The following is a 24,688-nucleotide window of genomic DNA, read 5'->3' as shown; positions in this document are numbered from 1 at the left end:
CCTAGCCATCAGAACATACTTTGTGCCCCCATGTGGCAAGCTGAAAGTGCCAGGGAATTAATGATTCTGGAAGCAACTGTCACCAAGAGACCAGCAGGAACTTGCTCCAGGGTGGGATAATTCTAAGGCATGTTTTCTACATCGGCTGCCAGTAGAATCAAGCTTCAGTTGCCCACAATGGAAAGTTGCTTCATAACAAAAATATCATTGGCTGCTTTTCCTTCCCTAACTATGGTTCTTGGGATCAGCACACAAATAAGCTAATCCTACCTAAATCCTTGTCTCAAGTCTGCTTCTGGAAGAACCGCATATAATGTAAAAGACAGAATGTTCCTTTTTTGTGAATTTTGTTTGATTCTACAGATTATCTTTCTTTTCAGGGTTATCGGCCTGTCAAGAGTACTAAAATAATCTGATGAACAATTTTATGAGCCAGGGTATATTCTTGCCTAAACGACTTTAAGCAACTCGAAAAACTTTATTTTCAGATTTTTGGGGGGTATTGTTCCCACACCACCAAATAATTACACAATGGTCTCTAAAGAACCTTTACTGCCCTGCTTATCACTACAAACAGGTACCATTTGGTGAGCAGCATTTTTATAAGAATTTATGTTTGATATTACACTTTATATTTTAAATCAGTTTGGTTTTTAAAAGCTTATGCTTCCAAGTGAAATACGCATTTTTAAGAATCACAAAATTCCCTTCTTTATTACCCAGCACTCAATCTCTACAATCACTGGCCCATGACCATCAAACATCTTTCCATAGTAGCATTTGCAACATAAATGTAGAGAAGATTGAAGTAATTTTAAAAAGATTGCACCAAGAGGATTTTTCCTCTGAAGAGCTTTTTGCTCTGTTCTTTAAGATATGCTGTCTCCTCATGTTATACTGTAATAACTTTTTCATAAAGATAAACTGAAGAATATTTTCCCCTAATCTTCCATCCTATGGAGGCAACATCCAGATCAGAATTATTTTGCTAAGTGAATATTTTCACAATTCGGCCAATTTAACACACTCAGAAGATAGTAAAATGAATTTTCAGAAGGGCGCCACATTTTTCCATGATTGAGGGACCAGTTGACACTTTGTAAATAAACTCATTGCCTACATGTTTTGCTGAATTTTTATAGAGAGCATGTATTTTTCCTTCTCAGGAGAGTGTATAACTAAGTCAACATAATTTAATTCTTTATTTAATCTTTTTCAGTATGCTTTCAAGTATGTATTATACATTTTTTAACCAGAAAGATGTAAAGAGTATTAAACATTGTAGCAAACATATATTCATTTTTTTTAAAGGCTGGCCAGTTAGCTCATTTGGTTAGAGTGCAGCCTTATAAAGCCAAGGTCATGAGTATGGATTCACTTACTGGCCAGCTGCCAAAAATAAAATAAAATAAAAATAAATAAATAAATCTTGTGTGTACATATAAGTATAATAACTATATACATACACATGTATATCCAGCACTACTTACTCATACGGTATGGGCAAACACATTATCTTTTGTAACCATTCTGATTAGCTCCAAATGCTGTGCTGAACAGGGAGAAGTTTGCAGTAAGAAACTTCATGTGTCGGTAAGAAACTGTCTCTCAATACATAAGTGACAAGTTTACCTTGAATGGATAGCATCAGCCTAGAAAGTGTGCAAGTAAAAACATTCAGGATAGATTAGCTGTCTGTACATCAGATACTCTCATACAACTACTCTAAATGATTTTCTTGTTGATCAAAAAATAAAAAAAGGATTTTGTCCTATACCATTGGGTTACACAGTCATCTTTTTAAAAGGTGTTTAATATTTAATAGTTTGAGGTCCTCTTTTTTGGAAACTTCCCACCATCTTTTTTCTTTTCTTTTTTTTTTTTTTTTTTTGTCTTTCTTTCTTTTTTTAACAAGCTCTGGCAAGTCTTATTAAAGAAACATTTTGCATGGTTTACTTTTCACCAGTCTGTTCTGGCATGCTTTTAATAATATCAGAATCACCTGGATCAAGGATAGCCAGTGTGTGTACACTGTTGTATATTCCACACTCTGTGCCCAATTCAACATAATTGCCACTGTAGTGGTGGACACTGGTTTTGGCCAACATGGCATAGAAGTCTGTTTCAGATTTCCTCCAGGCTGTACAGTTATTGACGAGGATGACTAATTTTGCTTTGCCTTGTCAGATCTTCTGTAGAGTCCGCTTGTACCCCAGCATGTACTTTGCACTTTTTGTAATGAGCTAGAGGCTAGAATTGATTGATTACAGTGACTGGTTCGTCTTCTTTGCAGCCACCATCTTCCTGCCTTAGGTGATGGATTGCCCCCTACCAAGAGCAGTTGCCCCACCATGTAATTTTGTTATTCCCCAGAACATCACCAGAAAGGAAATGTCCAGTTTCTGTTGCAGGATTTATTCCTGTCACAAGTCATTTTCCTTTCTTCCCATACAAACTGACTAGAACTGCCTACTTGGTGAATTCCAAATGAGCTTGTGGCTGTCTCTCATAATGAGTTTTTGTCAAAGAGAAAGCAACATGTAGAGAAAGCAGAAACACATACACATTGCTTCTATGCAGTGACGAAATGACATGCTCAAGTCATTTATTTAAGAAACAGTCCTCTACGAACAGAATTGGGGTGTCTGATCATGTTATCGCTGGCTTTTCCTCCCAGAGGTAGCATTACTGACCTACCTGTAACTGTTCAGTAAGTGCAGAACCTGTGGGTTTTTTTGTTTTTCTTGCCCTCTAAATACTTCTGCTGACATCAAAACAGAATAGCCAGAGGATAGAATGAAATCAGCATCACCATCTGCTTGCTTGTATATATAAATTTGCTTTAGCTATAGTCATTTTTAATGGGCTTTGTGACATTATCTGGGCTATAAACAAACAGACAGACAAAAAACCCACAAAAAACAGAATTCCGGACTATCACATATTTTTAAACTTTTATCCTTTGATGAGTCTTGCTTTATTTGCGCTTTTCTGTGTAACTATGAGATTGGTCTTAAGATGGGGTGAGTGCAGGGCTGACTCAGGCGGCCCAGTCACATTTGAGTCACCCTGAAATGAACAAAGAAAGTCACTGGCCTCAAGTATCTTACCATCTCTCGGGAAACAAACATATACAAATTGTGATTCATGTCCATTTTTGAGCAGTTGTAGACAGAAGTCTAAAGTGCGGTAAGAGCCTTAGGCGGAGAGGAGAGAATTGTTTGCAGACAAGAAAACTACCATGAGTCACCTTCTCTAAGGTCTCCTTCTTTACTCAAGGTTCATGAGTCTGTTTCTTTCTGTGTGAACAACCCAATTGAGCTTTCGGAAATATGTGCCCATGACTTTAAACGTGCCTCCCTTGGTAGGAAACAAAAATCCTGTATATAGAATCAATGTATGGTCTTCTGCTATGACCATTTAGAGCTTGTCTGTCCTCATGCTGGCTTGAGAGTAGGTCTCTGAAGTTAGGCAAAGCAACCGCAGTCTCTCCTGGATGACATTGGAGCCAAATGCCACATATGAACATCTGGGTTCTGAAATTTGATTCGGGTTACTCAGTAGGAGGAATTTTAAATATATGCTACCTGAATCTCACAAGGAGGCAAGCAAGGGTAGCCACTGTATAAGGAACCCCAGGTTGTCTCATGCATTTCTAGTGAGCATCCTTTACCTGGACCAAAAGGCGAGTGACATTTCTATAGCTGTATAGTACCTGCCTGCACATCCATGGGGCATTTGCTTCTGAAATAATTTCTCAGCCTCCATTTTCCACATAAGAAAGTGATACCTCTTTTGCATAACAAAAACTATTTATTGTGTTTGATTAAAAAAAAATTTTGTGTGATACTATATATTTAAATTATGGATTACATTTTACAAAACACTTTAATCCTTATAATTCGCTTTGAAAGTAGGTAGGAAGTTATTAGTCCATTGTCCACATATGACAATGAGCTGCAGAAAGATTAAGTGATGTGACTTAGATTTAGCTTACATTAAATAAGTGCATTAGAGCTCAATTATCACTAGCTTGATAACATTTTGTCAACAAGGTCTGAGGGAAAGTAAGCCATTGTGGCTGGGATCAAGTCTACTGGATCTGCTCTGCCCAACCTCCTGAGAACTCTCCATTGAAAATTGTCTGCTCTACTGGGATTGACAGACTCCTATTTTTTCATCCAAGGTTTTTTTTCCTTTCTGGTTTCCTATGGAGAATAAAGCTTTTAAAATAAGAATTATGGAATAATCTCATGGTTTTAAAGAAAGATAACATGGTATATAATATAAAAGTCCTATATTGGTTTTGGCATGTGTTAATCCTGTAAAAATCTCCTCCTGTAAAAATGGTATCAAGTCATATCTTGAATTTAAAATGCAAAAATTAAAAAAAGAAAAAATACCCCAAATAAAATGTGACACTAATTTTCCACAAAAGCAGTGGAGGATGGTAAGTTAAGAAGACAAGAGCCCTAACTTTTGAGGCAGGAAACTCCGATTTTATTTGTGGTTCTACATGACCAACTCATTGGTTCATTAATTTCATCAATAAGTACCGAACATCTTCTAGATGCCAGAAATTGTGCTAGGTGACTTCAGTTAACTTCTAGACTAGAAGGAAGACAAACATTAAACAAATAATTGCACAAGTAATAATGGTGGTAAGTGCTATAAAGAAAAATTAAAGGCTTCTGAAAGAGTAAATGACAAGCAACTGAATTAGTCTAGGGACTAATTCAATGACTGGTCTAGATTCCTAACTGAGATTGTAAGGATAAGTAGAAGTTATTTAGAGAAAAAAAGGACAGATACTGTGTGGGGTGGCTCGTGGAGGAGCTGCTGGGAGCATGTTCCAGACAAAGGGGGCAACATGTGAAGATCCTGTGCCCCATGGTACATTTGAGAACCGAGAAGATTAGAGTGCCTAGAGCAGTGTGATTGCAGGGGAGAGGGCTGAGAGTTAAGACTGGAGACATTGGCAGGGGCTTTGTAGATTGTTTCACTTACCTGCTGAGGCATAACAAACCATCCCGAACCCTAGATGCCTAAAACAGCAATTGGTTACTTCTCATGATTACATGTGTTGGCTGGCCTCAGCCAGGTGGTTCTCATGCTTCACATGTCAGCTGGGTGGCTTACTTATATTTAGCTATGAGCTCAGATGGGGTTCCACTCAGATATGTGATCTCATTTGGGTGGCTGAAATAGCCAGAAACTGACTCTTTCTACATGGTCTCTCATAATTCAGTAGACTAGCCTGACCTTCTTAAAGGCTAGTGAATTCCAAGAGGGTGGGAGCTGATGGTATCAGACCTCTTCTGACCTGGTTCCAGAACTGGCACAGCCTTTCTGCTAGTCAAGTCAAGTCTCAAGACCAGCCCAGGTTCAAGGGAAAATAGACTCCATCTCTTTTAGGAGTTGTGCCAAGCCTGCAGAGAGAAGGAGAACTTGTGTTATGAAGCAGTGTGCCACATGGATAGTTTTAAGCATTTTGGATTTATTACTTATTATTATTTATTATATGCCTAGCCTGCTTGAAATGCTTTATTTACTGTACTCTTCACAGCAACATAATGAAATAAACAATATTTCATTATACTCTTCTTTAGTCAGAACATTCACAAAACTGTTAAGTGGCAAGGCCAGGCATCAACTGAAGTCTAACTGGAACCAGTCTGTTTTTGACCACTGTGCTGCTGCGTGACCATTTTGCTTATTCTCAGTCAAAGTTCTTTGGTCTTTGCAATGATAACTAAAAAGTGTTAGCATTGTAATAATTAAAGTCATCATACATAAATGTAAAGCATAAGAGTTTCTGCCTTTGGCAAATCTCATTATTTACCTGCTCCTTGACATAGTTAAGAAAATGAATTAATTAATAGTTTATGAGCAAAGAAATTTATTCGGTCCAACTTTCTGACCCCCTCTGCTATTATTGTTACAAGCTGAGATTCCTGAAGTCCCATAAGCCAAATGGAGAGACATCATTAGTGACATTAGAGGCTCTTCCTACAACCAGCCACACTTGCGAATTGCCCATCTATTTCTGGAAATCTCAAAGATATGTTTTATGTGGCCTCGTAAATAAATCTTCCTGTTACCACCCGGTGTTCACAACTTTTTTCTCCCCTACCTCAGCATTTTTTAGTGAGATTTTTTTTCCAGATCTTCCACTGCATCTAAAGCCTCACTGTGTGTTTGGTGCTAAAATGAGAAGATCGCCTTTCTTTCTGTGTTTAACTGTGTTAAAGATACTGCCTCCCATTCTGCCTCACATCCTGCTAGCTTATAAGATATATAATGGAAATGTATGCACATAGAGGAGGGAGTTTATATTCATAGACCCTCCCTCCCTATGCCAAATCCGAATGGCAGATACCAGGTAGTACTTAGAGCTTTTCCTTTCACTCTGTTGTCCCAGGCTTTGATGTTGATTTGAACTTATCTGACTCCACCTTTACATAGAATGAATTTTGTCCCATAAAGGCCATCGATCCCTCATGCCAGTAGTCCTCTGAGAGCTACCCAACAAGGCTTCTAGACATAAACAGATGTGTATAAATACCAGGGTCTACAACACAATTGAAGCTTCAGCTGGTGTCCTCAACATACTGTCATATCTCGTGATGGTTAATTTTATGTGTCAGCTTAACTGGGATGCCCAGGGAGTTGGTAAAACATTGTTGCTATGTGTGTCTGTGAGGGTGTTTCTGGAAGAGATTAGCAAATGATCCTCACCAGTGTGAGTGGGCATCTTTCAATCCATTAACTAGAGCAGAAAGGTAAAGGAAGGGTGGATTCTCTCTCCTCCTGAGCTGGGACATCCATTTCCTCCTGCACTGAGGCTTCAACACTCCTCGTTGTTTTGCGTGAAGACATGGACTGCAGTTTATACCACTGGCTGTCCTGGCTCTCAGGCCATTGGACTCTGACTGAATTACATCATCTCCAGCTTATAGACAGCAGATTGTGGAGCTTCTTGACCTCCCTAATTGCATGAGCCAATTCCTATAAAAAACATCTCTCTCTCTCGCTCTCTCTCTCTCGTTCTGTCTTTCTCTGTGTGCATGTGTGTGTATCCTGTTGGCTGTGTTTCTCTGGAGAACCCTAGTTAATACACGTGAATAACATTTTCTGTGGAATTCAAACAAGTCTTATTCCAACCTAATGTGACTTTGATATAACATTGAGGAAATTATGATTTATCCATGGATTAAGAAAGACGTTTTTATTTATGGAAAGAAATAAATGACGGGGGTGACCTATATGCTGTTAAGTTGTCATATTAACAGATAACCTCTTGATGAGTTAAAATTTATACCTATCTCTGAGTTGTTTTGGAGTTTTAAAGGAGATAGGTGTTTTTTCTAAAAGAAAATTGGCAGCATGTTTTCACTGTCAGGTCTGTGTGTGAAAATGAAATTGGTTGAGATAATAAATGTACTTTGAAAAGAGCCTATTGTGTTTAATACATTTTTATATATGATTATGGCTGTTTCCAACTTCATAGACTTCCTATTATTAGCCTATTTGACCTTCCAGGTGGTAGAATGCCTTAAGACCATCAGAGGAAATAACAGAGGTAAGGAATTATGTTCTTCAATTATTAAGAAACTTCTCAGATGAAAAGCCATTTAAAATAGAAGAGGTTTTCTTTAAAAACAAATTTCCTGATACTTAAGTGTTCTTTCATTTTTCAAGGAAAAAAAAAAAAAAGAAAGCAGCTTTTATCACTTCCAAATATCATTGAAGTAGGAGATCCTAAGATGGCGGTGGCTGTGGTGGTTGGCGCGGAGTAGCTGTGGTGGAAAAGGTGGCCACTGGGCCTTAGGCAGCCGGGAAACTTGTGGACCTTCCTCTTGCCGTCTCTTAAGGGAGGACCGCTGCTGGTGGCCAGTCGTGGGGGCTGACCGCCACTTTGCCCTTGGCAGGAGAGGCTGCCTCAATTACAGGCAACAGCTTTGAAATATGGAGCAGGAAAAGTCCTTTTTCTTAGCTGCAAAAGTGAGTCTCTAAACAGGGAACACGGCGCCGGGGCTGCTGTTGACGCTGCCAGGATCCTGGAGGCCAGGGCCGCACTGAAGGCAGCCAGCTGCCCTATTCAGGATTCGAGGTTTCAGGCCGGCATAAAAGAAGATTCCTGGGAGTGCCCGAGCCATGCCACGGGACCGAGTGAGCAGCCCGAGGTGGCGGCAGCAGAGAACGGGGACGGCGACGACGCAGAGGCAGAAAGGGAGTCGTCCGACCCGGCACAGCCCCATGAGTGACCCCCGGTCCGGCCCTGCTCGGGAAGCGGATGCCCGCCCGGCTTCCACCTGCCCCACCAGGCCACTCACCGGCCCCAGGGCTGTCTCCATTTTCTCAGGTGGTGGCAGCTCCGGCCCGGCTCAGCCAAGCCTGTCCTCCTTGCCCGGCTCGGCTCCTCACTGAGCCTTCCCACTTGCTTGCCCCTGCGTGGGGCTACCCGGGCCTGCAGGCTGGCCTCCCCTCCCACTCCCTGTGCAGTCCTCTGGTGGGGTTGGTGGCGTGGGGCGCCCCAGGCCAGCATCTGGAGGGCAAGGAAGTACGGGCTGGGCCGACTGTCACTCCACCGCACCCTGGGCTCCGGCCCCTGGTAAACTTCCTGTTACCGGGAGGCAGATACCATCTCTGTGGCCACCAGATCGGAAAAATGCCTAACCGATTTCTGGTTAGGTATAGTGTGGTCAGAGAGTTCCCAAGTTCGCTTGAACCTGCTGGAGAGCTGACTGCGGGCGGGCACTGGACTCGGTCCACGCCGGGGGGATTCAAAGGTGAACCGTGTGCTGTGGGCTCCCCCCCTGAGGAGCTCACGCTCTGGTGTGGAAGATAAGACAAGTACACAAATAACCGTGATACCAGGAGGAAGGTGATAAGTCCTGAGAGAGATCTACACAGTGCTACAAAGGCAACTAGAGGGACTGGTCGTCTGTGCCTAGCAGAAACCTGGTAGACTTCCTGGGCGAGGCGGTGCCAAGCAGGGTATTGAAGGCCCAGCTGATAGATGAGGGTTGCAGAAGACACATCCTAGCCCAGCAGAGTGTGCACAGAGCGGGGAGACGTCTGGCTAGGGTGGCGGAGACTTGACAGAAACCACACAACCTGTGGGGTTGCCACTGCACGATCCAACAGCCCGGGCGAGAGCGCACGGAACAGGGAGAAGTCCTGCAAGGGAAGTGGAAGCTCAGCAGAGACCACACACCCTGCGTTACTGCCCCATGATCCAGCGGCCCAGCAGAGTCCAAGCTGACCAGAGAGGTGGCTCCCCGGAGAGGCCCAAGACCCGAGGCAACCACACAAACAAGGCACTAGAGGCCAACTGAGCAGTCACGGAGGTAGCCATACCAAACTGGCAACCACAGCAACATCTTAGTTAGTCAATAGTCTCAAACCGGTGGACTGTGAAACTCCCTGCCACAATGAATAAACATCAAAAAAAAAGATACCAGATATATAAAAAACAAAGAAAGTACATCACCAAAAGTTAATAAATCTCAAACTCTAGATCCTATAGAACAAGGAGCCCTTGAAATGACTGACAAGGAATTTCGAGTGATAATTCTAAGGAAACTGAATGAGATACAAGAAAAATCAGCTAGACATCATGATGAAATGAGGAAAAGTATACAGGACCTGAAAGAGGAAATGTACAAGGAAATCAATGTCCTGAAAAAAAAAATATAGTAGCACTTGCTGAACTGAAGAAGTTATTCAGTGAAATAAAAAACACAATGGAGAGTTTAACTAGCAGGCCTGTGGAAGTTGAAGAGAGAACCTCTGAACTTGAAGATGGGCTGTTTGAAATAACACAAGCAGAGAAAAAAAAAAAAAGAAAAAAGAATCAAAGACATTGAAGAAAATCTGAGAGAGATATCAGACAACCTTAAGCATTCAAATAACTGAGTCATGGGTATTCCAGAAGGGGAGGAAAAAGGAGATTACATTGAAAACATATTCAACAAAATAGCGGCAGAAAACTTCCCAGGTATAGGAAAAATCACAGATCTTCAGATCCAGGAAGCTCAACGATCTCCAAATGTATTCAACACAAAAAGGCCTTCTCCAAGACATGTCATAGTCAAATTGGCAAAACTCAGAGACAAAGAGAGAATCTTAAACCTGCAAGAGAGAAGCATCAAATCACCTATAAAGGAGCCCCAATCAGGCTAACATCAGACTTTTCATCACAAACCCTAAAATCTAGAAAGGAATGGGATGATATATTCAAAATACTAAAAGACAAAGATTGCCAGCCAAGAATACTCTACCCTGCAAGGCTATCCTTCTGAAATGAAGGCCAAATAGTATATTTCTCAGACAAACAAAAACTGCGGAAGTTCACGACCACACAACCACCCTTACAAGAAATCCTCAAGGGAGTACTGGGTTTGGTTCCTGAAAAATAACTACCACTGCCATAAAAACCCAAGAAAAATCAAAACCCAGTAGTATAATAAAAATGGCATTCATGAAGAGAAAACAAACAAAAACGCTATCTACAACCTAAGGAACCCACAAACACAGAAAACAAACAGTAAATCAGAAAGCAAGGAACAAAAGACACCTAAGACAACCAAACAACCAATAAAATGCTAGGAATACATCAACACCTTTCAATAACAACTCTTAATGTAAAAGGCTTAAATTCCCCAATCAAAAGACACAGACTGGCTGACTGGATCAAAAAGGAGGACCCAACTATATGCTGCCTACAAGAGACCCACCTCACCCATAAAGATTCACACAGACTAAGAGTGAAAGGATGGAAAAATTACCATGCAAACAGAAAAGAAAAACGAGCTGGAGTAGCTATTCCTATATCTGACAAAATAGACTTTAAACTAAAAACCATAAAAAGAGACAATGAGGGACACTACTTAATGATAAAAGGACTGATCCATCAAGAAGACATAACAATCATAAATATGTACACACCCAATGTTGGAGCAGCCAGATTTATAAAACAAACGCTATTAGACCTAAAGAAGGAAATAGACACTAATACCATAATAGCAGGGGACCTGAACACCCCACTGTCAATATTAGACAGATCATCTAGGCAAAGAATCAGTAGAGAAACACAAGATCTAAACAATACTCTAGACCAATTGGAATTGGCAGGTATCTACAGAACATTCCATCCAACAGCCTCAGAATATTCATTCTTCTCATCAGCACATGGATCATTCTCCAGGATAGATCACATATTAGGTCACAAATCAAGTCTCAATAAATTTAAAAATATTGGAATTATCCCACCTATTTTCTCAGACCACAATGGATTAAAACTAGAAATTAATAACAAACGAAACTCTGGAAACTATACAAACACATGGAAATTAAACAGCATTCTACTTAATGACATATGGGTCCAAGAAGAAATCAAGCAGGAAATCAAAAAACTTATTGAAACTAATGAAAATAATGATACATCATACCAAAACCTGTGGGATACTGCAAAAGCAGTATTAAGGGGGAAATTTATTGCATTAAATGCTCACTTCAGAAGAATGGAAAGATGGCAAATAAACAACTTAACACTTCACCTTAAAGAACTAGAAAAACAAGAACAATCCAAACCTAAAGTTAGCAGATGGAAAGAAATCATTAAGATCAGAGCAGAACTGAATGAAATTGAAACCCAAAAAACAATTCAAATGATCAATGAATCAAAAAGTTGGTTTTTTGAAAAGAGAAATAAAATTGACAAACCAATAGCATGGCTAACAAAAAAAAGAAGAGAGAAGATTCAAATAACAAAAATTAGAAATGAACAAGGAGATATTACAATTGATTCAACTGAAATACAAGGAATCATTTGAGACTACTATAAACAACAATACGCCAACAAATTTGAATATCTGGAGGAAATGGATAAATTTCTGGACACACACAAGCTCCCAAAACTGAACCATGAAGATGTAGAAAATTTGAACAGACCAATAACAATAAAGGAGATTGAAGCTGTTATCAGAAGTCTCCCAACAAAGAAAAGCCCAGGAACAGATGGATTCACAGCAGCATTTTACCAACTATCCAGACATTTATATGGAATAATAAAAGACCAAGCATAGCCAAAGCAATGCTGAGCAAAAAAAATAAAGCTGGAGGCATAACACTACCTGACTTTAAGCTATACTACAAAGCTATAATAACCAAAACAGTATGGTACTGGCATAAAAACAGACACACTGACCAATGGAATAGAATAGAGAATCCAGAAATCAGCCCACACACTTACTGCCATCTGATCTTTGACAAAGGCACCAAGCCTATTCACTGGGGAAGGGACTGCCTCTTCAGCAAATTGTGCTGGGATAACTGGATATCCATATGCAGGAGAATGAACCTAGATCCATACCTCTCACCATATACTAAAATCAACTGAAAATGGATTAAGGATTTAAATATATACCCTGAAACAATAAAACTTCTTAAAGAAAACATAGGAGAAACACTTCAGGAAATAGGACTGGACACAGACTTCATGAATACGACCCCAAAAGCAGGGGCAACCAAAGGAAAAATAAACAAATGGGATTATATCAAACTAAAAAGCTTCTTCACAGCAAAAGAAACAATTAACAGAGTTAAAAGACAGCCAACAGAGTGGGAGAAAATATTTGCAAAATATACATCTGACAAAGGATTAATATCCAGAATATATAAGGAACTCAAACAACTTTACAAGAAAAAAACAAGCAACCCAATTAAAAAATGGGCAAAGAGCTAGATAGGCATTTCTCTAAGGAAGATATACGAATGGCCTACAGGCATATGAAAAAATGCTCAACATCCCTGAGCATCCAAAAGACTCTGAATGATAAATGCTGGCGTGGTTGCGGAGAAAAAGGAACTCTCATACATTGTTGGTGGGATTGCAAAATGGTGCAGCCTCTATGGAAAATGATATGGAGGTTCCTCAAACAATTGCAGATATATCTACCATATGACACAGCTATCCCACTGCTGGGAATATATCCAGAAGAATGGAAATCATCAAGTCGAAGGTATACCTGATCCCCAATGTTCATCACAGCACTCTTTACAATAGCCTAGAGTTGGAACCAGCCCAAATGTCCATCATCGGATGAGTGGATATGGAAAATGTGGTATATCTACACAATGGAATACTACTCAGCTATAAAAACGAATGAAATACTGCCATTTGCAACAACATGGATGGACCTTGAGAGAATTATATTAAGTGAAACAAGTCAGGAACAGAAAGAGAAATACCACATGTTCTCACTTATTGGTGGGACCTAAAAATTAATATATAAATTCACACATACATACACACAAAAAAAAAAAAAATGGGGGGGGGAGAAGATATAACAACCACAATTACTTGAAGTTGATACGACAAGCAAACAGAAAGGACATTGTTGGGGGGGGAGGGAGGAGAGGGAGGAGGGAGGGAGTTTTTGGTAAGGGGCAACAATAATCAACCACAATGTATATCGACAAAATAAAATTAAAAATAAAATTAAAAAAAAAACAAATATCATTCAAGTAAATAATAAGATTGAGGATGTTATACAAAAAACAGGCTGATGACAGCTATAGTTTTGTTTGGATGACTCATAGATTAGTTATGACAAAAGCTTAGTTTTAGAGTAGGTAAGTAAACATACTGCCAGAGATTGTTTCTGTGCCATAAACCATCCCAATGTGTAGTGGCTTAAAACAACATGAGTTACTGTTTCTCACAGTTCCCCGGGTTGACTGCACTCAGTGGCCGATGTTCTTGATCAAATTGAGTCACCAGCCTGGCCCAGATTCAAGGGAATGGGACTTAGCCTCCACCTCTTGATGGGAGAAGTGGCAAAGAGTTTGCACCCATCTTTAATTCATGCAGAGATATTGATTCCTTCATTCATTTAAGATTTGAGAGTCTACTATATGCCTGACACTATTCCCAGTGCTGTGAGGAATAGACCCTTGGAAGTATATCTTGTACAACTCTTTCTCTTTCTGTCAGCTCCATTACTGACAAATTACAGTCTTAGCCAAGTTTTTTTCATGTCCATGACTTACTTCTTCTCATCAGTAAAATGGAGGTGATAATAATAGTTGCTTTACATCTAATTATTTAATTTTTACAATTGTGATGTTAATATATGTGTATATCAAACACTGAGAGTGAGTTCACACATATAATGAACAAAGAAGTGTGCTAGGCATTTAGCAAGTTAGTCATTACAGTTCTTGCTGTTGAGAGACCTGAACCTAAGGGGGTTGTGACTTGTCTACTCAGCGGTTTAATGGCAGATTCTGTTTTAGCAGCACAAGATAAAATTGCCTTATAATGTATTGTTGTGTAAAATTGGGCAAAGGTTCCTGCAAAATACAATAACCTCAGTTTTTAATAAATTCTCTGGAAACATTTTTCAAGCAAATTGCATGAATTTACAAGATATATTTTTATTCTCCATCTTTGAGCTCCAATCCAATTATTATCATGGCTCTTCATGATTAGATACCTCCTCACCTTCTTGAGTCTTCTTTCATTTCTCCAACCTTGTCAAATTCTACACTCCATTTAAGTCTTTAATCCATTTTGATTCTATTTTGATAAATGATGAGAGATAGGGGTCTAGTTTCATTCTTCTACATGTGGATATCTTGTTTTCCCAGCACCATTTATCAAAGAGGTTGTCCTCCTCCCAATGTATGTTCTTGGCACCTTTGTCAAAGATCTGTTGGCCATAGATGTGTGGGTTTATTTCTGGGTTCTGTATTCTCTTCCATTGGTCTATGTGTCTGTTTTTATGCCAGTACCATGCTGCTTTCGTTACTATAGCTTTGTAGGATATTTTGAAGTCAGGTGGTATAGTGCCTCCAGCTTTATTCTTTTTGCTCAAGATTGCTTTGAGGGTATTTTTTGGTTCCATATGAATGTTAGGATTGCTTTTTCTATTTATATGAAGAATGTCATTGGTATTTTGACAGGGATTACAATGGATCTGTAGATTGTTTTGAGTAGTATGATCATTTTGACAATATTAATTCTTCCAATCTGTGAATGTGGAATATCTTTCCCTTTTTTTGTGTCTTCTTTAATTTCTTTCATCAGAGTTTTGTGGTTTTCTCTAAACTGGAGGGCATGAAATATTTTTTTTTTCTTCTTCTTCTGAATTCTCAAAACCCAGCATGGTGCCACAAAGTCTATGTCATTATGTGTATAGTTAGTTACCTGAGTAAGATTTCTTAATATGTATATTACAGACAAAATTCTTCACAAAGGAAGCCAGAACCAAAAACTTATTATTTAGCATCATATTTACATGTGTTGTATATCTGTCAGGATTGCCATTAAAAACTGCAGTCTTTTTTAAGACATCAGCTTTGGTATTTAATCTAAACCATTGAAGAATTCAACTAATAGGATTATTAGAACTTATACATATGCATTTTATTTTCCCTAGAATTTAAAAGGAAACTCACACAGATATTTAGGGCCAGCAAAGTCCCAGTACTTTTCATGTAATATAGCTTGGGGTCTCACATCAATACATGCTAATGTGAAATAAACACTTCAGTCATTGAAGATATGAGCTGAAGTTCAAGGCAGTCTTTTTTATCTTTTTTTTCATGTTTTTTGATAATAGGCATTCTAACAGATATAAGGTGACATTTTATTACGGTTTAGATTTAAATTTCCCTGATGATTTTTATGTTGAATGATTTTTCATATACCTAGTGGCCATTTGTATGTCTTCTTTGTAGAAATGTCTATTCAAGTCTTTTGCAACGGTATAAAGTTTCTGCTATGCAAGAAGAATAAGTTCTAGAGGTTTGCTGTACAACATAGTAACTATAGTTAAGAATACGATACTATGCATATTAAAATATGTTGAGTATATATCTCATCTTAAGTATTCGCACCACAAAACAAATAATCAAACAAAAAACCCATAAAAGAATATAAAGAAATTTTTGGAGGTGATGGATATGCTTACCACCTTGGTTATGGTGACATCACAGGTGTGTGCCTATGTCCAAACTCAAGATAAATGCATTAAATGTGTGCAATTTTGATTTAGCAATTATGATTCAAAACTAAGAAAAAAATTAAAATTAAAAACTAAAGTCAGGGAAATGGTGGTGACTAATGGCAAGTCTTTTGCCAAAGCACTGTTTAGTTGGGTCATGAAAAATCAAAGAGCTTATTAGCAACTGCTGAGAGCAAGGCAATAATAGTCTAACTAGAGTACCAGCAATAAAAACTCTTCTTATGAAAAAGTACAAAGTCTTCTCTTCTGGCAAGCCGTTCTCTGACATGTTGACCAAAAGCATTATTACTACTTTTGCCCAGACTTTCATGACTCCTTTGTTGTCCTGTATCCTTATGTCTCAAACCACTAGAACTTTTATAGGCTGATCATAGAAACAGGCTCCACTATTTGAAAGGGCCACTATAACTTTCTCTATGTTGACCTCACCCAAGGGCAGTTAGGTGATGTTGCTATTTAAAGCAGTGTAAGACTGGCAAATGAACCCCCGATGCTAGTTGGTTCAGAGTTCCCATTGGAGCTCTAGCCCTGGGTTTGAGCGCAGGTTATGACACTTAGACACAGAGAGGTGAAGTTACCTGGAAGAAGTCTGAAACTTCTTATCTCCTCATGAGCATAAGGTGGATCATGAAAGAATCTAACAGAGAACCTAAATTATTATTGAAGAGTAAAATAGGTTAGTTTGGAGACAATTTTATTATTATCTCCATTTCAATGATGAGAAAACAGAGTCAGAGAGGTTAATTAACTTATTTAAAGCGACAGAGTTACTAAGCAACATGGCTGGAACTTAAATCAATATAATATTATACTTAGCATATAGTAGGCACTGATTTAAAAAGTTACTGATATTGTAGTTTTATGCTCCTATCTTTAAAGATTACTTTAATAATTATACCATTAAGCTTGAAATGACATTTAATACTGTTTTGCAGACCTCTCACATCTATAACTAGTTAAAATAACGAACTGAAATTTTAATGATAGCAGAAACATGTGAAGGCTGAGCTAAAATTATTAAATGCTTAAAGATGATAAAATATAATGGTACTTTAGTTAATGTTATAAACAAGGGAGTGACCTGATTTCACCCCGATACAACTGATTTTCTTTATATACTTAATGCTGTGTTTGGTGCTACCAGTCCTGACAGAGACTTGCAGGCCCCTCCATTCAACACCCATTCTCACTTTCCTATTAGTCTGTCCCAATTTCTGCAGTTTTTTATCAAAGTCACTCTTTTGGATTATGACATTTGTCTCCAGAAATCAAAATGTGAATCTGAGAGAAGCTACACTAATCCCTCCTCTCTTACAGATATTTGGGATAAATTAATGTGTCAGATTATGTATTCTGTTGCCTGACTGAAAAAAAATCTTCTACATGGTATTCATTCAATCAGTCATATAATAAATTGAGGAAATGTGCATCGATCTAGAACTAATCTATGTTATTAAAGCTGCCTGAAAATTAATATATATGATAATGGAAGGATCATACATGATTGTATAAATTGTATTAATATTTTCCTTGGTAGAAGGTGAAAAAAATAGAAGAATCATATGTGAAAGATTCAAAATAACATTAGAGGAGAAGCATTTATATTAATATGTAAAAGATTAAGAATTAATATGTAAAAGATTCTCTATAGAATGACCTTTGAATTCTGTGGTATCTTTAGATTATTTATTTCTGCACAAGGTTTTTTTTTATTATTAAGAGTTAATTTTGTTGAATCTATATTTCCAAGTTGACTAGAAAAAACAATTTTAACATTGAATAAAATTTTTGACTATAGGATCAGAGTTGAACATTCCATCCTGCACATTTTATTAAAGCGTTTATTTCAAGGTCAGATATTCTAGGATTGATTTTGAAAGATAAAACATTTTTTCATTCAACAAACTTTGAGCATCTATCATTTGCTAGGCATTAAGCTGAAGGAGCCATCAGGATGATAACAGATTAGGGCAGGGATTGGCAAACTTTCTTTTAAAGGACAAAGTAGTAAATATTTTGGGCTTTCAGGCCATATTGTCTTCACTGAAACTACTCAACTCTGCCTCTGTATCATGCAAGCAGCGTCAATAATATTTACACCAGTGAGCATGACTATATTCCAATAAAATTTGATTTACAAGAATGATCAGTGCATCAGTGGACTGTAGCTTCTGATCTAGGGTGAAGCAGATAAATAAACTGACAATCACAATGCAATGATTGCTAGGACAGAGGTAGACACAAGGTCCCTCAGGAGCACAGATAAAGGTCATCTAGACTCTTTGTCTTTGTAGATGTGTCCGTGCAGAGTCTAGAGTGAATGAGGAGAGGGGTAGAGAGAGAGTAGAGAGATGATCAAGAAAGATTTCTCAAAGACTATGGTGAAATTTTATCTTAAAAATACAAAGCAATTCACAAACAAGCCATGCTCAAATCTATTCCATGTTAAGAATAGAGGCTATTGTGAATCCTTTCATATTAATAGAAGTCATTGTTTCCAAACTGCATAGTATGGAATCCTGGTTCCTTAGTAATAATGGATATTCCTGAATAAAAGGGTTACTTGGTTGGGTAACTTTGGAAAATACCTCTTTTCCTCTCCAGTTTGTCTTTGTAGTTGTTTCTTTCTTTCTTTCCTTCCTTCTTTCCTTCCTTCTTTCCTTCCTTCCTTCCTTCCTTCCTTCCTTCCTTCCTTCCTTCCTTCCTTCCTTCCTTCCTTCCTTCCTTCCTTCCTTCCTTCCTTCCTTCCTTCCTTCCTTCCTTCCTTCCTTCTTTCCTTCCTTCCTTCCTTCCTTCCTTCCTTCCTTCCTTCCTTCCTTCCTTCCTTCCTTCCTTCCTTCCTTCCTTCCTTCTCTCTCTCTCTTTCTCTCTCTCTCTCTCCCCCTCTCTCTCCCTCCCTCCCTCCCTCCCCCTTTCTTTCCACAACATAAATGCTCTAATAAGTTCTATACAGAAAATTTTCCAATTTTTATAACTCAGTATTTTCTAATTTACTCACAGATCCCTTATTTTAGTGTAGAAAACCTATGAATACATTTCAGAAAGTGTTTTGAATAGTGTGGTTTTGGAAATAGCCATAAGCTGAGGATAGAGAGTTCTAGATCCCATTTATCTGTCCATGTGTAGGTGGCTAAGATCTAGAAGTACTTTAAACAGACGACTCCTCAGCATGGGAGTTATTGGCACCAGATATTCAGCCACTGAGAGATGGGAATTTGAGCAAGACTCAATCACCAGGAGTTTTGAGGTTTCTGGAAGAACAAGTAGCCAACTCACTTGATGAATTAGGAAAATTATAAAACACAGGGAGACTTCTAAACTTTGGATGGTATCACTCCCTAGAAGATGTTTGCTTATCACAAGGACCAGGAATGCTACTGGAATTTCATGGTTAGAAATAAGAGATGCTAACCACTCTGCAGTACATGGGGCAGCGCTGAATAGTGAAGATGTGTGCTGTCCTGGGTACCCATAGAGCCCTGTGGAGAAACACTGCTGTAGAACAAGGCTTCGCCTACAGTGGTGGAGATCACCTCCCAAGGTTCAAACGATTGGGTAGAAAATTGGGGCAGAAGCTCATAGGCTGATTATCATTAGTGCAGCCATTAAATATTCAAAAGGTCTCATGCTCCTTTCTCAGTTTTAACAATCAGATGTAATTTGTTTAATTCCATGAAAACACATGAGATCTTATTTCTGATGCAGTCATAGACCATTGCATGATTTACAGAGCAAAGATCAGGTACAGTGTGATCTTCTGAATAAGCCACAGTGTTAGATGCTATTAAGCATTTCAGAGGCAATTTAATAAAGTGTGTGATTATTTTGACAGGAGCACCAGAGTAACCTGAGTTCTGATTTTTAAAGTAGCCCTTCAGTGGGTTTTTTAAAAGGCTACTTTAATAGCCTTTTGTAAGAAGACTCTGTCAGTAATTTTTTTTTCCCTTAATTCTTCTTGAGTAAATAGCCTCAAGTAAATATTCCTGTGGTTACCGAAAAATAAAAAGCAGAAGATCCTTTACACTGACCATAGTAACTGTAAACAAGGCATCCGTTTTGAAATACAAGAAGTGTTTTTTCCTCTGGGCTGATGCAGCCCTCATGGCATCTAGAGAGCAGATGGGTGGATTTCAGCCCCTACTTCCCCCCCGTGCTAACTGTACAACCCTATGGAGTGACCCTGGGTCAGAACCACCATCGCTTTATTGCATTTGGCTTTATTGCATATATTCCTTCAATTAGCACGTTTTAAGTATCTACTACATGACATGCTCTATTTTAAATATAGTATATAAGCTAAATTACATGTCTCTTTAATTGAGCTCCTACTCTATGGCAGCCCCTTTGCTAATAAGTGCTTTATCAGTAATGACAGCAGTTCTGTGAGCTAGGTTTTCTTGTTTTAATTTTCCAACTAAGGAAGTCTCTGGCTTTAAATAACTTGCCTGTAGTTACAAAGCTAGTAAGTGAAGGTGCTGGGATTCCTTTTCCTGATTCTAAAGTTCCTGCTATTAGTTACTACAAAGTTGGTCTTTCACAGGGAAGAGACAGGAATGCCAACAGATGGTTATGATACAGGGTGTAGATGCTATTCAGGAGGGACGTGTACTTAAACTGAGGAAGAAAGTTGGCAGGGACCATTTCCAAGATGAGGTTGCCGTTAAGCTGAGCCTTGCAGAAGTTTCTACAAACATGGGAATTCTACGACTGATAAGACATGATGTAACTTTAAAAACTTGGCTTCGCTTCAGAAAAGAAGCTGGAGGAGCTTTGTAATTTTTAGTGATTATTTACCAAATGAAAATAATTGGTAAGATTGTCGACCTTGCTACACATTAAAATCAGGTGGACAGATATTAAAACATACAATGAACAACATGGATGAGCCTTAAAAACATTACGTTGAATGAAATAAACTAGACAAAGGGACAAATATTGTATGATTCCATTTATATGAGGAACCTACCATGGTCGAATCCATAGAGACAGAAAGTAGAATAGTGGTTGCCAAGGACTGGGGGAGAAGGGAAAGGGAGAGTCATTCTTCAGTGGGTACAGAGTTTCAGGTAGAGATGATGAGGAAGTTCAGGAGATGGACAACGGTGATGTTGCACGTCAGTGTGAACGCACTTAATGGGACTGAGCTGTTAAAAATGGTTAAGATGCTACATTTTATGTTATTTATATTTTTCCACATTAAAAAAAAAAATACATTGATTTCTTGGAACCCACATCATGGCCTCTTGAATCAGAGTCTTTAATGACTTTAAGGTTTGGAAACAAGTGGCTTAGGGCATTTTGACCAAGGGCATGGTATAAGAATCTGCAGAACTGAATTACATTAAAGTAAAATCTGAAAGTTTATAGTTAAAAGTAGAGTAGTTTTAGAAGATTTTTTTTGAAGACAATAGCTTTAGAATTTTTGATAAATAACTTTTATAAATAATTTTTGATAAAATACTTTTATAAAAACTTGATTTTGATATTTGTATCATGCTTTAATTTGAAAGCAATTTCAAATATATTCTCTCCTGTTATTTCATGGCAGCTGTTTGAGATTGCTTGGGCCAGATTTATTATTTCTTTTAGAGATGATAACACTGAGTTTCAGTTAGCTAAAGTGACTTGCCTATCTATGACACATGCTACTTATAGTAATGAGGGGAGGGAAGATAGTTATTTGCTGAGAATATAAATTTTGCCTAAATTGGAGTTACAGAGATAATGGAGAAATTTCATTAATTTTTTTCTTCTTAAAGCATCCAAAATGTTAAATTTTCTGATTAAGTCGATCGTTTGAACTGAGATTCGTGGAATGAATAAGTGTATGGGAGATTGTCCTTGAGTTTACATGAGAAAAGGCAAGAAGCTTGAGGCTTTCTAAAGAAGGGCACTGTTTGACTGTAGAACTCAGTAAGGTGAAAGAGGAATGGATGAATAGAGAATTTAACAGTATCATCTATAGAGCCACCTGTCCCTGAACCCTTTATATATCTATCTGTCTATCTCTGTGTCTTTCTCTCTTTCTCTGTCTCTCTCTCAGTGGCTGGCCAGTACAGATATCTGAACCCTTGCCCTAACCAACTGAGCTAAACTGCCAACCCAAACCCTTTATTTTTAGAAATGCTCCCCTCTAGTTTCTTCTGGGTTTGCTCTTCCCCTTTGTTAGAAACCAAGAGGATCTGCCTCGCCTGTTCCTTTCTAGACCAAGAATCAGGACGCTGGGATGTCCTGCCCATAGGACCCAGAGCTCTTCCTAGGATCTGCACTGGCCTCTTTCCCAGATTCTTTCTTCAACCTGCATTTTGCTCATCCCTGTATCGGAGCTTTGGCCAATAGGCACCTGTATCTGTGTGTTTGGAGGGGGCTGGTTGGGGTAGATGGAGCTTGGTTGCACAGGGAACCAGCGATTTGCAAATGTTAGGGGTGAGTCTGGAGAACAGTTTATTCAAATGTAAATTATTGAAGTATTTTTTCCCATATTGTTTCCTTTCCTTTTTTTCCAAGCAGTTTGTTAGACTCTTTTTATTTCTCTGTATCAGAGTTTTTTTGTCAATACTAGAAACTTCTAGAAGCTAAGACTTTTCCTGTCTATTCTTTTTTTTATTGGTTATGAATATTCATTAGATACAAAACTGATTGTCACCCCTCATGCCCAAGATGTGAAGGCCAGATTCATATTGGCAGCATACCCATTACCACAAATTGCATTTGTACCCTGTGTCCCCCACCCAATCATCCCCATCCTCCCTCCCCCTCCCCATCCCCCCATTCCACTTTGTAGCCCAAGGCATGTTCTCTCCCTCTGCAATTCCAGTGCACCACTGTGGTCTTTCTTTCCTTCCTTCTTTCTCTCTTAGCTCCCACTTATGAGCGAGTGCATGCGATATTTATTCCTCTGTGCTTTGCTTATTTCACTCAACATAAGTTTCTCTAGGCTTATCCATGTTGTTACAAATGGGAGGATTTCATTCTTTTTATGGCAGAGTAGTATTCCATGTATATATAAAAGGTGGTGTGTATATATATATACACACACCACCTTTTCCTTACCCAATCATCTATTGATGGACTTGTGCTCTGTTTACAATAGCCAAGACATGGTTCCTATCTATTCTTAAAGCTTAAATTCGTTTGAAGAGATTACTAAGAGTTTTTGGAGTCAAAAGGAAAAGGAGGGGGATCTTGGAGACATCCCCCAAGAACGAGTTTTTCTGCATGGGATTGCCTAGAGAAGCTGACCTACGCACCAGGGTTCCCAGCTTGACTGAGGGTTTCCTTCCTCCTCTGTGTGCACAACAGCAGAGAGCCATTGGACTTCAAGGTTCCTTTATGACCTTGATAGCAGGGAGATTAGAGAGTTTACTTCCCACCTTTTGGGTATGACATGCCTCCTAGATTCAGTATGACCTTGGGGGAGGAGCTAAGCAATGAATGTGATTAAATATCTCACTGAAAAAGGTTTAAAAATAAAATATAATTTGATAAAATACAAAAAAGAAAAAATGAAGAAATGGATATTTTCAACACTTTTGAATCTAGATGAGATTCCTATTTGACACATTAGAAGTTTGTTTTGATTACCGAAGGTCTTAATAATAACTTTAGAAACAAATATATATGTAATTGTGGTGGCTGCTCAAGTTTATGGTTTACTACGTGCCAGGTCCCTTCTTAATACTTCACAGCTACTATTTCTTTTGTGTTCACCACACTATGTAGTGAATGGTATCATCCTCCTTTTTTGAAGGGAAGGCAGCTGAAACCTAGAGAGGTTAAATACCTTGTAAAGGCGTAGTTAATAATTAGTAGCAGAGCCTAATTCAATCTGATTCCCTTTGATTCTAAAGCCCTTGTGCTTACCCACTATGTATAGTTCTTCAGTATAAGGAGTTTAAACTTTATCACATAGATGATAAAAGTATACTTTGTATCACTATAATGGTTTGCTTTTAAAAGATTTTTTATGCAAAAAAATCCTTCCATTTCTCATAATCCTTTGAGATAAGAGGCAGCTGTTAAAGGGTTGGGGCCTAGTGTGGTAAGAGCTAAACATTGCTGATAGAAAATAAATCTGGCAGTGATGTGTAAAGTAGATTGGATTGAAATGGAGGACAAGAGACTTAGAGAAGGAAGACCAATTATACATAAACTCCTGTGTAACAGGCTGAACGGGATCGATGCCAAGTCATCAATTAAGGGAGAAAAGTATGTCTGGGGCAGAACATTTTCGATGAGCTTACTAAGGGGAATGATGAGATAGCTGGAAGATTAAGAAAGACCCTTACTTTAATCTTTCATCAATACAAATTGATTTCTCTGGTAAGTCAGAGATTTTGCTTTTATTCTATAGGAAGTCACTGGCACAAAAATAAACAATACCTCTCAATATTCATGGCATTGATTTTGGTACAGAGCTGATTGCTCAGGACAGAATCAAAAGGCTACTGTTCTCCAAAAGCTACCCAAAGATAATTATTATTATTCTATGCTTTGTTTCAGGGAGAGGGAAGAGGTCATTGCTGAATTATTTATAGACATGTTTATTCAGGAGATGTTTTGCCTTATAAACATGGGCCTACATCTGCTATACTTTTGGTTATAATTAAAAATTATAACCTTTTGATAAAATCAAACCCTTTACTACTAAG

General features: G+C 38.4%; 1 protein-coding gene and 1 pseudogene across 2 annotated transcripts in view; one reads left to right on the top strand and one right to left on the bottom strand.

Annotated features, from left to right (window-relative positions):
• PRKG1 (protein kinase cGMP-dependent 1) overlaps positions 1-24,688 on the top strand; it is a 1,297,492-nt gene that overhangs the window by 874,966 nt on the left and 397,838 nt on the right. The window lies entirely within an intron of this gene.
• LOC134382670 (large ribosomal subunit protein eL30-like) lies at positions 1,952-2,300 on the bottom strand (annotated as a pseudogene).

The sequence above is a fragment of the Cynocephalus volans genome, chromosome 7 (genome assembly GCF_027409185.1).
Source record: "Cynocephalus volans isolate mCynVol1 chromosome 7, mCynVol1.pri, whole genome shotgun sequence".
NCBI classification, from domain to species: domain Eukaryota; kingdom Metazoa; phylum Chordata; class Mammalia; order Dermoptera; family Cynocephalidae; genus Cynocephalus; species Cynocephalus volans.
Note: the sequence above shows the minus strand (reverse complement) of the source record. Positions and strands in the feature narration are given on the sequence as shown.